A 15,288-nucleotide genomic window follows, 5' to 3' on the forward strand; every position below is an offset into this window, starting at 1 on the left:
AAGCCAGTGGGGTCCAGAATTGTTTTGGACCTCACTGACTTAACCTGTATGGACAGAATCAGAACATTTTGCCGTGCTGGCGAAAACGAGTCGGAATGAGCAAATTTTCAAAAATGAGTTTTTTTTATTTTCACATTCTCCATATATGACTTGTTGAAATTGGACAAATAGCTATAATTTGAAGGCAATAGAGTCAGCAGAGATGATTTCGAGAAAAATCGAGTTAAAGTTTCATAAGCAAAATCACATAGCAAAGTTGCATATTTTACTCCAATTCTTTTCTTAATAGTAATTAGTCTACTATACTATTAATCACAATATAGCTATTTCATATTAACTATAAAAAATTAGAACAGATTAATCTAATATAATGTTACACAACAGATTTTTCCCCAACTATTAACTAAACTATTATGTAAGACATAACCGATTATGTTTGTTTGATTCTCGACAAGACAGGCTATTTCACAATAATGTACTTTATTGGGAGATCGTGTACTTTGGGAGAGAGAAGCAAATCTTACGCACGCGCTTTGCAAATGTTGTTTAATTACTATTTGGAGCATTGGGGTCACTATAAGAAGGGCTTAATAAAATTAATTTGTAAAATTCAACCAAAACTGATTTTTTAATTCTTTTGCCTGTAGCTCAAAACTAGACCGTGCGCATTCAGACTTAATTTTACCAGCACGGGTCACTTATCTTTCTTGTGTGTTCTGTGGAAGAAAGAAAGCCACACAGATTTAGAGTGACATGAGGGTGAGTAAATCATGACAGAATTCTCATTTAAGACTGGACTATCTCTTTAACACTACAAAGAACTTTACAGTGAAAATGAAATAATTTTCTTCCTTTGAACTTTGGTGCAGCTTTACCAGACCTTGACTAAGAACATGCCCTTGTCCTTTCCCAGTTATGATCAGTCCACTGCATTCTGGATCAGGACTTGTCAGGAATAGTTTACCCTATGATTTACTTAAAGAGTGAGGCCAGCTGGAAAGACTAAAGCATTCTGGGAAATTACTTATGCTCCAGTATAAGACATACGTTTACGACAGATTGGGGAAAATTGATGGAGAGTTAACAAATCAAAGAAGTGACTGACTTTTCAGACTGTGGTAAAACCCCTCAACATTTGTCTTTTTCTTCTCCTCTTCCAGTTCTTTTTTGTCCTTTTTTTTTTTTTTTTACTTTTGAGAAAGAGCAAAGTGGACAGATACTCTCAGAGGATGGAAAGAGCTGATTTGCGAGGAGGTGTTTTTCTCCCGCAATTAAGCTTCCAGCCGCCAAGTCGCCCAGAGAAGCAAATTATTGACATCAGCAGTAATTTGCAATCTCAGAGCCCTTTTTGCTCCTTTCCTCTCAGTTTTTACCTCTTTTTGTCAGCCAGTGTAGGTGTTTTGTGTTTACAATGGTAATTGTCTTAAGCAATTCTTTCAATTATGAAAGAGTGCTTAGTAATTTGCAACCTGTGTTAATGAGAAAAATGCAACAAACTCATTACCTCAGTATGTGCACTATGTACAGTATATAATGCCTCAGTCATAGCACATCAGCACATTGCAGTCAGACTGAACATCTGCATAGGCCTGTGAGTGTTTGTTCACAGCAAAGATGCCAGTGTTGTTTTCTTGTTTTTTTTGACACCATCAGCAGTGCGTCTCTTTTCCTTCCTTCTCTTTCTGCTTTTCTCTCTCGTTGCGTCTTCCAGCACTCATTCTCATCCCACATTATCTCTTTCTCTGCGCCATGTGTCTTTCACAAAGCCCTCTGCAAATCTGCCGATTCCTAGATTCCCAAATGTGCCATCTCCCATTTTCCCAAATCCCCAAATTCCCTTTAATCCACTCAGTCTCTCCCAAGCCGGCTTGCAATCCTGCACATTTTAGAACAAATACGTTATCCAGTGCATTGTGTTTCAACACCAAATGGTGGATTAATTCCTTCATTTTGAACATAATTAAGCTGTACATGACTATATATATATGTTCAGATCTAATAAAGGAGATCTTTTGTTTAGTTTTACATATGTAGAGTAACTCTGCATCTTAGAACTGCAGTAAAGATATACAGATCTTATTTTACAAAAGTGTATGCTGTACTGCAGTTGATCCATGTGAGAGTTAAAAGAGGGGGTGGACAGGAGATCAAAGCTGCATCAGTTACTATATGTGGGGACCATCCCTGCCCCGAACTGCCCCAGGCAATTTATACAGCACTGTATATAGTCTCATTATTTGTCTCGCTTTGTTCTTGTTCCTCTGACTACATATAGTGACATCTGTTATAGCCTCTTTTAGAGGAAACTAAAGCAGAATTCTGAACTCTCAGATGCAGCTAGATTTAAATATTTATGTTTTTATAGGACGGAATTGATTTCCATAATTCCGTAAAAAATTTTGAAAGTAGTTTTGATCTCTGAAATACAGGTAAATAAATATTATAAATTATTTGTGTACGTTTTCTTTTTTCAATATATTTTAAAATAAAAGGCTGTAATTTATACCTGTGATGGCAAAGCTGATTTTTCAGCATCCGCTCCTGTCTTAAGTCTCACGCGATCCTTCAAAAATCATTCTAATATGCTGATTTGGTGCTCAAGAAACATTTCTAATTAAACAGTTTTGTAGGAGAACAGTGATGCATTTATTAAGGATTCTTTGATAAAAAAAAAAAAACAACAGAACAGTGTAACAGTGTTTAATTGAAATAAAAATATTCTGTTTTGTTGTCCTTGAATTAAAGTCTTAATTTAATGTCAAACATCAACTAACCCCAAACTTTATTTTTTTTCCGTTATCTGTAGCAGTCATTAACAACATGGACATTTTCCCCTTTTTTTTTTTTTTTTTTTTTTTTTGATAAACAAATGTGGAGCCTATTATTATTATTATTATAAAAAGCCTAGTTCTGGTTTTGGATGCCCAAATGTATTTTCTCTCATTTGTTGTCTGGTGTTTATGGCAGGGCTGAGAATGCCTGGGGAGAAAATAACTGAACCTGTGGGAGTTGTTTGAAGGCTAGAGGCGGATGGTCAATCAGAGGCATGTGTGAGCAGGACTGATGGGTTAGTTTTAGCATGACTGTGCACTCTGCAGCCCACCTGATACTGTCACCAGCCTGTCTACTCACTCTTCTCTGTCAGATCCATTTGACCGAGAGAAAACACAAAGCCTACAGGATTTTCTCATTTTTTAAACCAAAAAAAAATAGATAAATTGATCAATAAATCAACAAGCAAGTAAAATCTGAATATATTGGCTTTACACAAAGCAGATATACTGTAATATGATTCTGCCTCAAAGAGCTACAATAACATCCCATATATTGAAGGATCCCAAAGGCCAAGGAGGTAGAAATGAGAAATGGAAGAAAGAAATGAAGGAACACTTGAACAAAAGATGAAATTCGAATGGCATTCTTGTTTTCTATGGGAGGGAAATCAAAACTGCTTCGGAGAGCACCTGAGCGTTGGTGTGGAGGGCGTTTTTTAATTAGCTCCTGGAGTATTCTGAATATAGACGGACCGTTTCGGGCCCCTTTGAAGTATTAGAAGCCGAGAAGCACAAAAACAGCTCTGCGACGCGTGACAAAAATATATTCCAATATATATATATATATTCCAACAGAAGTTCACAGGCTACAGCTGGAGTGTTTGAGATATTGACTTTTAACAGGGCCGGTTTAGTGTAACTCGGAGGTGGTCTGCTTTTAGCAATGGCATCATTGTCATATTACAACCAAATGAATGTTTAAAGGGAAAAATATCATTTAGCCTTCTCTCCCCTGAACTACTGTAGCTTGTGCTTTTCCACTGTGTTTGCCTCTTTCACTAAATGAATACCAAAGGAAGGCTTCAAATTTGCAGCAAGGTCAAACCAATGGCTCAGTGTCTCAGCTTGGAGTTTTAGTAGAAAGTAATGAGAGCAAATTGGTAACTTTCCAGCTGAGAACGTGTGCAGGCTTACTTGAAATCGTGTGTGTGTGTGGAAATCCCAGAGCAGAACTGTTATATTGTTAGACTGCTGGGCCATGAGATTTTGGGGAGGAAGTGTGTGTTAATGAATGTGTCTATAAGGCTGTCAGCTCAAGAGAATAACAAATACTCAATTAAAAGAATGAGATAACAGCTGACGGACACAAGAAAATGAATATGACTTGAGTAATAAAGATGTATAGTGCAAGAATGAAGAACGAATGTACTGCAGAGCGAAGTAAATGAGAGAGATGCCGAGAAATGGAGGGAAATTGGAGAGGGAAGGAGATGAGAGCAGAAATGTATGGATAGATAACGCTGACACAGAATGAGGGTTTGGCAGGGGACGGGGTCATCTTGGCAACCCCTCAGCTCTTTCTGCGTGTAGCTGTCAGGCAGCACGTCAGAGCAGTGCGAGCGTGTGTGTGCGTTTTTGTGCGTTACCAGTAGACTCTCAATGAAGGAATTAGCAAGAGCACTGCCACACACTCTATTTATAGCCACAGAAGAGTGAACCACTTGAGAGAAAGTTATTAGGTGTGTGTGTGTGTGTGTGTGTGAATTCTTGACGTAGGCCGTTGTTTTGCAGATGGTGCATTGTGCTGGGTCGTGCCGTGCTTTCTTTCTTCCTCTCCTCTTTGCCTCACGCAGAAACTCTTCTCACATGCTAACAAGCTAATTGGTTTGACATCAGTTGTTGTTGGAGGTGTTTGTACAGTTACAGTTACTGTTACAGAAAGTATCCTGAATGAATGGACTCCATTAATAAACACGTATAGATTAGGTGTTTAAAGAAGCGGTTTTCAGGAGCATCTAATTGCTACAGATTTAATATAGAGGACTGTATTCACGCTAATGGCTAAATGCTTTTGGAAATGATTAGTAGATGATCAATTTTTTTTTTTTTTTTTTTTTTTGATAGCCAATATACATATATCAAGCTTTTTAAGTTAAGAATGTCTACAAAAAACCCTAAGCGTAATAACGGCTACAATTACATTTACATTTAATTTCCATTGAACGAAATAGGAAACAAATAAAATAAGAAGTTTTATTAAAAAAATCTATAAAATAAACTGATTTATACTTTAGATAGCAACTTCTTGACTCTTTAACCCCTTACTAGTAACCCCCCTTTTTTGGCATGGAGACCGAAATTACATACCCAAAATAAAAAGGTTTCTGCTCATGATTCTTTCTCACTAGATACATAACCAACCTTTATTCACAAAGCTGACACTTTAAAGTTTACTGTTCAGGAATCAGAATCACTCAGACTGTTATGATAATAGAGATATATAAGCTCAAACATAAAAACAAAAATAAAAATATTAAAAACATATGTTTTAAATGTATTTAAAAAATTGTTGATGTAGGAAATGAGTTTGAAAACACAGTGTAGCTAAGGCCACAAGTCTTCCAAGACTTCATAAAAAATGTCATAATCGAATCTGTAAAACTGTGAATTTTATGAAATATTTTCTAAGGCCATGTCATGTGTGTTTTTAGAGAAGGCTAATCAGATTGATTTATGGCCCTTGTCATCTCTGTAAGATCTCACATGTAAACTTTCCTGTGCTCTTTGTGTATGTTTCACTGTTAAAAACTGCCTGAATCATGATTGTATTGTTCTCACCAAACGGTTCTTTCACACCTCCGCCAAGTATGACACATTATCCGCATTATTCTTTTATCATTATTCTTTTGTTTTTATTCCACCTTTATTAGCCTTGATTGTGGTTTTTCAGGCTTTACAAAGCAACAAAGCAGCGATCTCACTTCAGTCTCTCTTTGCATTTAGCCCTTATTTATCAAAAGTCTTACTATAAAAATACAACAAAACATTTTCTTACGACCTTACGTGAATTATTGAGACAAAAATGCATTATGAAGAAGAAAAGCACCTGCTATTAGTAGCATTGGTGCTAACGTTAGCATCAAGCTACATCTGACAATTTATGAAATTATTAATACACTTTTACTCAAAACTCACTTTAAACCCCGATCGAGTGTTTATAATAACTTCCTTTAGCGATCAGGGGTGGAATTTGGTCGTTTACTGTTGTAAAAATATGTTATTTGTAGCCTTTTTCATCGCTGCACAAGTTAGCATTTCCGATGTACATTTTCGATTTTTTTTATAAAAACGCCCCAGATCTCAAGAAATTCTCATACCAAGCTTTACTATCGTAATCGCGGGTTTATTATTCGGATATTTTGTGTGTACAGAGGTGTTTCAGTGTTGTTTTGGCCAGATAACTACCAGGAAGTGTGCAGGAAGCATGTGACACGATGGGGCGGTGTCCAGATATTACACTCTCAGATTGACGTTTAAAAGACCCAATCAGAGTCTGAGTCACACACCGCACAAGCTGTGACTACTGCACGCACACACAGATCGCTGGGAGAGGCTGTTTATCATCTGATCGCGTAAATCCGTGGAAAATGAATAGAAATGACGATTCTGTCTGAAGAAATATGAAGTAAACATCAGTAAATATATCCATATATCTCCGCAGATATGCATCTTTGGTCTGTAAATCCTTATTGACGCTGTTCAGTGAGTCTATGTGAACACAAATAAACCGCTCTTGACGTGACTGAATATGAGGGAGTTGTTAATTTCTATTCAAAATGTGGCATAATACGGATTTATTATTTTGCACTCCTGACATAAATCACTAAATATCTGTCACTGCAACAATGTTTTATCAAAATATTGGTCAAATATCGAAGCTTGAGTCTTTAAACTTTCCATTGATGCACAGTTTGTCCAGATGAAGTAAGACAGTGATGTTTAATGTGCTGTGAAAGTGAAACAATAATAAACTGGGGCCGTCAGCGATGTTTGCACTCAAAGGGGTTAATCCTATTATGATCATCATGCACAGAGTTGATGTGTTTTATACAGGAAACTATTTTGCACCTAACAACTGGATTTGCTGAAGTTTGCAAGGTTTTTGTAATTAAATATGTAATAGGTATTCAAAGGCTGTTTAAATGATGCAAATGTGTATTTTCTGAATGCCGACGGTATATTGAAATAGTATTATTGTGTTCGCTTTCTTTCTTTTATTAGACAGAAATTAGAGCTCCCCCCACATCTGCAATTAGGCAATGGGCTTCTCAGTGATTCTGACACTTGTAGGCCAAAAGGAAAAACACAATGGCTAATGCCGATAATTACAGAATGACAGATATCTACTGATGTCTGGTATTGGCCTTTGTGATATATATTGGCTTGCCACCAGAAATGAAGTAGAGGTTTGGTGTGAAATTTGAAGGAATCGTTCATTACAATTATTTTCTCATTATCATGTCATTTCAAACCCTTGAATGATGTTGTTATAGTAAGTTATAAATGATGAATAGCATGGTGTCAAGCTCAAAATTTAAGCCAAAAAGGCCCCATAGTAACAGGTTTGATATCATCATCTTTTGTTATGAGACACTCGATGTTGATGCAATTGGCTTTCCATCTACGCTGTAGCCACTGTATTTGATTTAAAAGCTTCACCAGAGGGAAATACTTTTTCTAATAATTACGGGTGCATCTCAATAAATTAGAATGTCGTGGAAAAGTTCATTTATTTCAGTAATTAAAATCAAATTGTGAAACGTGTGTATTTAATTCAATGCATACAGATTGAAGTAGTTTAAGTCTTTGGTTCTTTTCATTGTGATGATTTTGGCTCACATTTAACAAAAACCCTCCAATTCACTATCTCAACAAATTAGAATACTTCATAAGACCAATAAAAAATGTTTTAGTGAACTGTTGGTCTTCTGGAAAGTATGTTCATTACTGTACATGTACTCAATACTTGGTAGCAGCTCCTTTTGCTTTAATTACTGCCTCAATTCAGCGTGACATGGAGGTGATCAGTTTGTGGCACTGCTGAGGTGGTCTGGAAGATTCTCTCTGGGGTTCAGGTCTGGTGAGTTTGCTGGCCAGTCAAGCACATCAACACCATGGTCAATTAATCAACTTTTGGTGCTTTTGTCAGAGTGGGCAGGTGCCAAATACTGCTGTAAAATGAAATCAGCATCTTCAAAAATCTGGTCAGCAGAAGGAAGCGCTCCAAGATTTCTTGGTAAACGGCTGCAGTGACTTTGGTTTACCAAAAAACACAATGGACCAACACCAGCAGATTACATTGACCCCAAATCATCACAGATTGTGGAAACTTACACTGGACTTCAAGCATCTTGGGCTATGAGCTTCTCCAACCTTTCTCCAGACTCTAGGACCTTGGTTTCCAAATGAAATACAAAACTTGTTCTCATCTGAAAAGAGGACTTTGGACCACAGGGCAACAGTCCAGTTCTTCTTCTCCTCAGCCCAGGTAAGACACCTCTGACGTTGTCTGTGGTTCAGGAGTGGCTTAACAAGAGGATTACGACAACTGTAGCCGAATCCCTTGACACGTCTGTATACCTTGACTCCAGCCTCAGTCCATTCCTTGTAAAGTTCACTCAAATTCTTGAATCAATTTTGCTTGTCAATCCTCATAAGGCTGTGGTTCTCTCGGTTGGTTGTGCATGTCTTTCTTCCACACTTTTTCCTTCCACTCAACTTTCTGTTAACATGCTTGGATACAGCACTCTGTGAACAGCCAGCTTCTCTGGCAATGAATGTTTGTGGCTTACCCTCCTTGTGAAGGGTGTCAATGATTGTCTTCTGGACATCTGTCAGATCATAAATCTTCCCCATGATTGTGTAGCCTACTGAACCAAACTGAGAGACCATTTTGAAGGTTCAGGAAACCTTTGCAGGTGTTTTGAATTGATTAGTTGATCGGCATGTCAACATATTCTAATTTGTTGAGATATTGAATTGGTGGGTTTTTGTTAAATGTGAGTCAAAATCATCACAATTAAAAGAACCAAAGACTTAAACTACTTCAGTCTGTGTGCACTGAATTTATTTAATAAATGTATGAATTATGACATTCTAATTTGTTGAGATGCACCTGTACATACAGTGTCTGTTCCTTACATAAAGCTATTATATGAGTTCAGTAGACTTGGAATAAAGTGCATGAGTTAGATTACTTTTATGGTGCATTTTGATAATTGACAGCCCAGGGTCACTTAAAACTAGTGTTACTTTAATATCGATTCAACTAAAAAAAAGTTTTTACGGTTGACTACAGTAATGACAAGAATATTTCTTTTTCACAGAAAGATAAGATCATACAGGTTTTGAGCAGCATAAGGGTGAGTAAATAATAAATAATGACACATAAATAACTATTTCTTTAAGTAGTTTCTTTGTCTTGGGTGGTAACAGGCTTCAAAATGCCACCCTGCATCTTTCCTCTTACTCAGAGAGAAACATGGAAATCGCATACATGCAGAGCCATTGCCCTCTCATTTCCTTTCTGTTACTCTGTCTCTCTTTCCCTCTCTTTCCTCCTGCTGCTTTCTTCTCTCTCTCTCTCTCCGTGTAGCTCAAAGGGCCGTCTCTTCAGTGCCTGCTGCAGCTTAGGCGGCAAGTGGCTGTGAATGCAAATTAGATTCAAAAACAGACACACACACACACACACTCATACACGCTTGTACCTCTCCTGGTGCTTCGGAGAAGGATGAATGTGGAAGTAGAAACTGTGGGAGAGGCAAAGAAGGAAAGAGCACTTGGGGCGAAAGATGGAATAAGGTGAAAATAAAAAGGATAGGAAGTTTGAGAGTATGTCAAGAGTGAACCGGTCTGACCTTATATCAGTTTTTACTGTGTGAGGGGAAAAAAAGATCTGGTACACGTCCCATAGGCCGGTCCAGATCTATGCTGATTCTGTGAGGAAATCTGCAGATTTCTGTGGAATGAAGGTATTGAAACTGTTACCGGGGACGTAGCTGGAGGAGAGCGGGAAGGGAAGGAAAGGGAAGATGTTGGCGTGGTGGAACATCGTCAGTGACATGTTCTATTTTGATCCATGTGATTAGCGGCTGCTTTTGTATGTTTTAACAGGATTACAGCAACGTCAGCGAGAAAAGGAGAAAAACAATAGTCATTTAAAATGAGCTAGATTACATTAAATCAGCCAGATTAGCCTGCATCTGTCATGTGTGCACTCATACACACAATCTCTCACATTCACACACAGACACACACACACGTTAAAGTCATTAATAGGCCTCATAAGTCACTATGGAGTGTCTCAAACCATTACTGCAAAGTTTTGATTGTTTTTGCTCTTCAAGACACTATATGATTACAACCTTACTTTTCTAATTATTATATTAGAATCTCATATTAATTATGAAAAGATATATTAATAATTGGTTCATTGAGATTTGTTCGTAAATTTAATGTTCTACTGTATTTTTAGCTGCATATTTGTGTCAAACAGTACAGACCAAAAACATAAATATCTATCTATATGTACCTTATATTTTAATACTGTAATGCAAGCATTGTGCCATATGTCACCACATTAAGGTAAAAGCTGGTGTGTGTTAGTCCTGACAGGTGTTTTCTTCAGATTTGACTTAAATCAGGGATGTCCAGTCTTGCTCCTGGAGGGCCTTCAAAATTAAACACACCTGAAACAGTTAATCAAAGCTTTCAGGATTAAAAGACACTTCCAGGCAGGAGTTAACAGATAAAGATAACGATAAAGATACAGTTCTAAAAATCGTTCTCAATATTAAAGAATAGAGTCCACACTACAACTATAATGATAAAGGCACAGATAAACAGTATCGTTGGAATCATTTTTAGAGCGATTTTTTTCCCAGCTGATGAACAATACAAACATTGACATCCAATCAAAATCGACCCTGCTATAACGAGCTCGAGGATTTAAAGCGGCGGATGCACATGCGCTCAGAATTAACAGACGATATAGTTTACTGGTGTGAACACTAATATCGTTATCTTTATAGTTATATTTATAGTTATCATGCTCGGTGTGAACGGGCCTTAAAGGCAGTTCTGAAGGCGATAGGGGGGTCAAACACAGTATTAGTATGGTGTTCCTAATAATCCTTTAGGTGAGTGTATATAAAATTTCATTTAAATACAATGATGGCAAAGCTGAATGTTATACCAGTCTTCAGTGTCACATGGTCCTTCAAAAAACATCTACATTTCTTATAATTATCTATGCTAAAAACAGTTAATATTTTGTTGAATATTTTTTTCTGGAAAATCATAATATGATTTTAAGGACTGTTTATTGAATAAGGTTTTTGCCTTCACCTAAGATCAATTTAATGCATCCTTGCTGAATGAACATTTATATATATATAAAAAAAAAAATATATATATATATATATATATTAGGGTCGGGACTTTAACGCGTTAATTGAGATTAATTAATTACACAAAAAATAACGCGTTAACTAAGATTAACTAAAATTGCACTGGTCTGCTAGACTTAGTTGAACAAAAATAAACAATATTTTGTTGCTTAAGCTTATGTATTCAGTCATTATTCAATGGTATACTATAAATCCATGTGAAAAAAAATTACTTCTCACAGTTCTCAGGTCAAATATTTATCTGCGATTAAAATGCGATTAATTTCGATTAATTAATTACAAAGCCTCTAATTAATTAGATTAATTTTTTTAATCGAGTCCCGGCCCTAATATATATATATATATATATATATATATATATATATATATATATATATGTACATTCTCTGAATAAATAATACAGATATCTTATGCAGTTTTGCTTTTCCAATATACGTATCATCGATTTTGTTTTAAGGACGCTTTGATAAACAGTATTTAGTCAAAAGATATTAATTGGGATTTTTTAAATCTCTCCAGTAGTGGACCGTTTAAGGGCATTTTTTCTCAGAATATGATATTACAGCAGTGATTATAATGAGCTCTTGGCTCATGTCAGCTGTGTGCAGGATTTGAAGTCTAATGTCAGTCTTATGACAGCTCTTTATGAGTGAGCAGGCAGATAAATCACAGGGCATCGTGTTTCTCTGGAGACCCAGCTTTAATTCCATGCGGTGAGGGTTACCGGGGAAACAGTTTTAACCTTCATGCTGTCTGCATCTCCACCACACCTAAATGTCATCCCATCCAGCTCTGCTGTTCAAATATTCCTCTTTCACACATTCACTCCATCCCACCTTATCTCTGTGTCTCTCTTTCTCTCTGTCTACACCAAACACTCCTTCTTCCACTTTTATTCAGCCTCCTATTGTTCTCTATTTAACATTTGTGCTCTCTTTCCCTCTCCAAATCTACCATATTACCTTTTTTTATTATGTGGTTCCATGGCAATACTGTGGCTTTTTTATCTAATATAACAGGGTTATATAAAATCAGTTGCAGCAGTGGTTCTCAACCCTTTTTCCAACACAATATTTAGGTATTTCTACTGTTTATTTATTGATATATTGAATTATTTAACATGATTAATTTGATGTTTCTGTAAGTTCTAATCCAGAACTTCATGTTCTTTAATCATTATCGGGAAGAAATAACAAATATTTAATAACAATTATTTTTCAATTTGGTAGTTTAACCCTTTAAATCCTGAGGGCATTTCTGCCTCACTGAATTTTTAGTTTTTTTTCTGAGCAACATACACAAAAATAATGACTCATAACTCGAAGACTGAAGCAAGGAGAGTCAAAAGTTTGGTATCGTTTGATGAAAAACTTTCTGTACTTTCAGGAGAAAGAAATATTTAATTTGGACATTCAGCTGCTGAGAAATACCTGATAAAATGTCAGCCAAAATGTACGTGTTCAAGAGAATTTTTTCATATCTGTCTTATTTGACATTCACTCTAAAAAATAAAGGTGCTTCACGATGCCATAGAAGAACCTTTCTGACTAAATGGTTCTATCAAGAACCTTTAACATCTGAAGAGTATAAAATGGAAAGAAAGAGATGGTTCTTTAAAGAACCTTTGCCTGAACAGTCAAAAATGGTTCTTCTATTGCATCACTGTGAAGAACTTGAAGCACCTTTATTTTAAGAGTTTTCAATATCCCTGGACAGTAAATATTTTTTGATGATGTTCCCCAACATGTTAGCTGTATTTTTTCACATTTTGTGGTGATAGCATAAAGTATCCAAAAGTTACAAAAAAAACCTGTTTTAAAAACTGTTGTTTTCTGGGTGCCATACACAAAAATATTGACTCATAACTCCAGAACCGTAGCAAGGAGAGTCAAAAGGTAGGTATCTTTGGTAGAAGAAAAAAAATTGCTTTGCATTTTAATATTCTCTTTTTGAGAAAAATAATTTGACGTTCAATATCTCATGAAAAAGTTAAGGCAGTAGAACATTTATTTTTTGATGTTCCCCAAAATATGTGCTGTATGTGAATGAGCTTTCTTTCAGACCTATACAGTTTTGAAATTGTTGTTTTGAATTTGAAGTAATGGCTCACTCAAGTTTAATCAAAGCAAATTATACTTGTTTTATTCTTCTTCAAGAGACCTTTCAAATGACATACAGTATGACACATGACTATCTGAGCTGTGTGATGTTTCTGAACTTCTAAGATTTAAAACGATACCTAATTATATGTATTAAAAAAAGTTATATAAAAGATCAAATACACAGAAATATTCTCGGTTTTACATTCTGCTTGCCAAGTGTTCAGTGGACCTCTCCCACTGATTTCTTAAATTCAAGGGTTTAGGAATCATTTACACACGCAAGAAGCAATGGATTATTAGGGCTCAAGCCTGGAGGGCGAGAGCCCTATTGTTTTCCTTAGGATTATTTGTTATTATTATTATTATTATTATTAGGGCTCAAGCCTGGAGGGCGAGAGCCCTATTGTTTTCCTTAGGATTATTTGTTATTATTATTATTATTTATTCCTCTAATTTTTTTCCAAGGTTTCGGGGGCTTTTGGGGTCCTTAACATGCTTAAAAAGTCTTGAAAATTGGCACACACATTGGAACCTGCGGCCATTAGGGCCGGGCAGAGACTGATACACGGGCGTGGCACAGGGGCTCTACAGCGCCCCCTGGAATACTGAGGGCCATATATCATACATACTTGCACGTAGACACACGAAACTCGGTACACATGTAGATCTCATCAAACCAAACAACTTTTGTACTGCATGTCATAGGCTCCGCCCAACAGGAAGTTGGCTATTTTGGGTTTAGTAGTCATATTTTTCGTCAAAGTTGTGGGGGCTTTTGGGGTCCTTAACATACTCAAAAACTCTTGAAAATTTGCACACACTTTGGAATCTGTGGCCTTTAGGAGCCTGCAGAAGCTGGGACCCGGGCGTGGCACAGGGGCTCTACGGCGCCCCCTGGATCACAGTCAGAAATGTTGATGTATAGCTCACACATACTTGCCAATATTCATATGAAACTCAGTACACATATAGATCTCATTGTGCCGAACAACTTTCGTATTGAATATCATAGGCTCCGCCCAACAGGAAGTCAGCTATTTAGAGTTATGTAAAAAGCGCATGCTCTGGAATTTGAAATACTTGTCATAGGTTTTTTACTCGATTGTCGCTAAACTCGGTCAACATGATCTCAAGACATTGGGGATGAAAAATTGCCAGGGGATTTTTGATATCTCGAACGGTTTGCTCGTGGCGAGGCTTTGAAATTATGGCGAGAAATGAGAAACAGGAAGTGTCTAATACCATCCACATACATTTCCTAATTTTAAGCAAACTTCATCAGATTATTCATTGTATGATGTCGATCGCATATATGTGACTATTAGGAGTCAAAGTTATAGCGCCACCAACTGGCAGCAGGAAGTGTGTCATTTTCAAAATGCTTTGAATTCAGCATCTTATTTTTACTCGATTTGCTTCAAACTTCATCAGAATAATGTTAAAACACAGCCGATATAAATCTGCAAGGGGGATATTGATATCTAAAAATATTGTTGCCGTGGCAACATGTCAAACTGGAATACTTCTCAGGTGATTTTGAGTCATATAACATACTTAGAATTTCATCAAACTCAGAACACATCAGTATTAGTGACAGCTAGACACTGGCACAATTTCATAAGAGGGCGTGGAAGAGGCACTCTATAGCGCCACCTTTTGTCAAAAGTGGGGGGGTTAGTTTTAGCTACAGACACCAAACTCAGTACAAAAATTGTTCTTATCAAGATGGACAACTTTCTAATTCACAGTCATCAGCTACGACCAACAGGAAGTCGGCTATTTTGATTTGAATGTGGATTGTTTTTTACATTTAGCTGTGAATTAATGCATACTGCTCAGAGGAGAGTAACACTATACACACCAAACTTTGTCTACATGTTGAAAAAACATTGAGGAACTTAAATTGTGAACGGGTTTTGGATAGCTTGGATGGTTTTGTCGTGG

General features: G+C 36.6%; 1 protein-coding gene across 2 annotated transcripts in view; it reads left to right on the top strand.

Moving 5' to 3' along the window:
- nlgn2a (neuroligin 2a) overlaps positions 1 to 15,288 on the top strand; it is a 163,928-nt gene that overhangs the window by 61,159 nt on the left and 87,481 nt on the right. The gene's annotated exons all lie outside the window — the stretch shown is intronic.

Source organism: Carassius gibelio, chromosome B7 (genome assembly GCF_023724105.1).
Source record: "Carassius gibelio isolate Cgi1373 ecotype wild population from Czech Republic chromosome B7, carGib1.2-hapl.c, whole genome shotgun sequence".
Lineage (NCBI taxonomy): Eukaryota > Metazoa > Chordata > Actinopteri > Cypriniformes > Cyprinidae > Carassius > Carassius gibelio.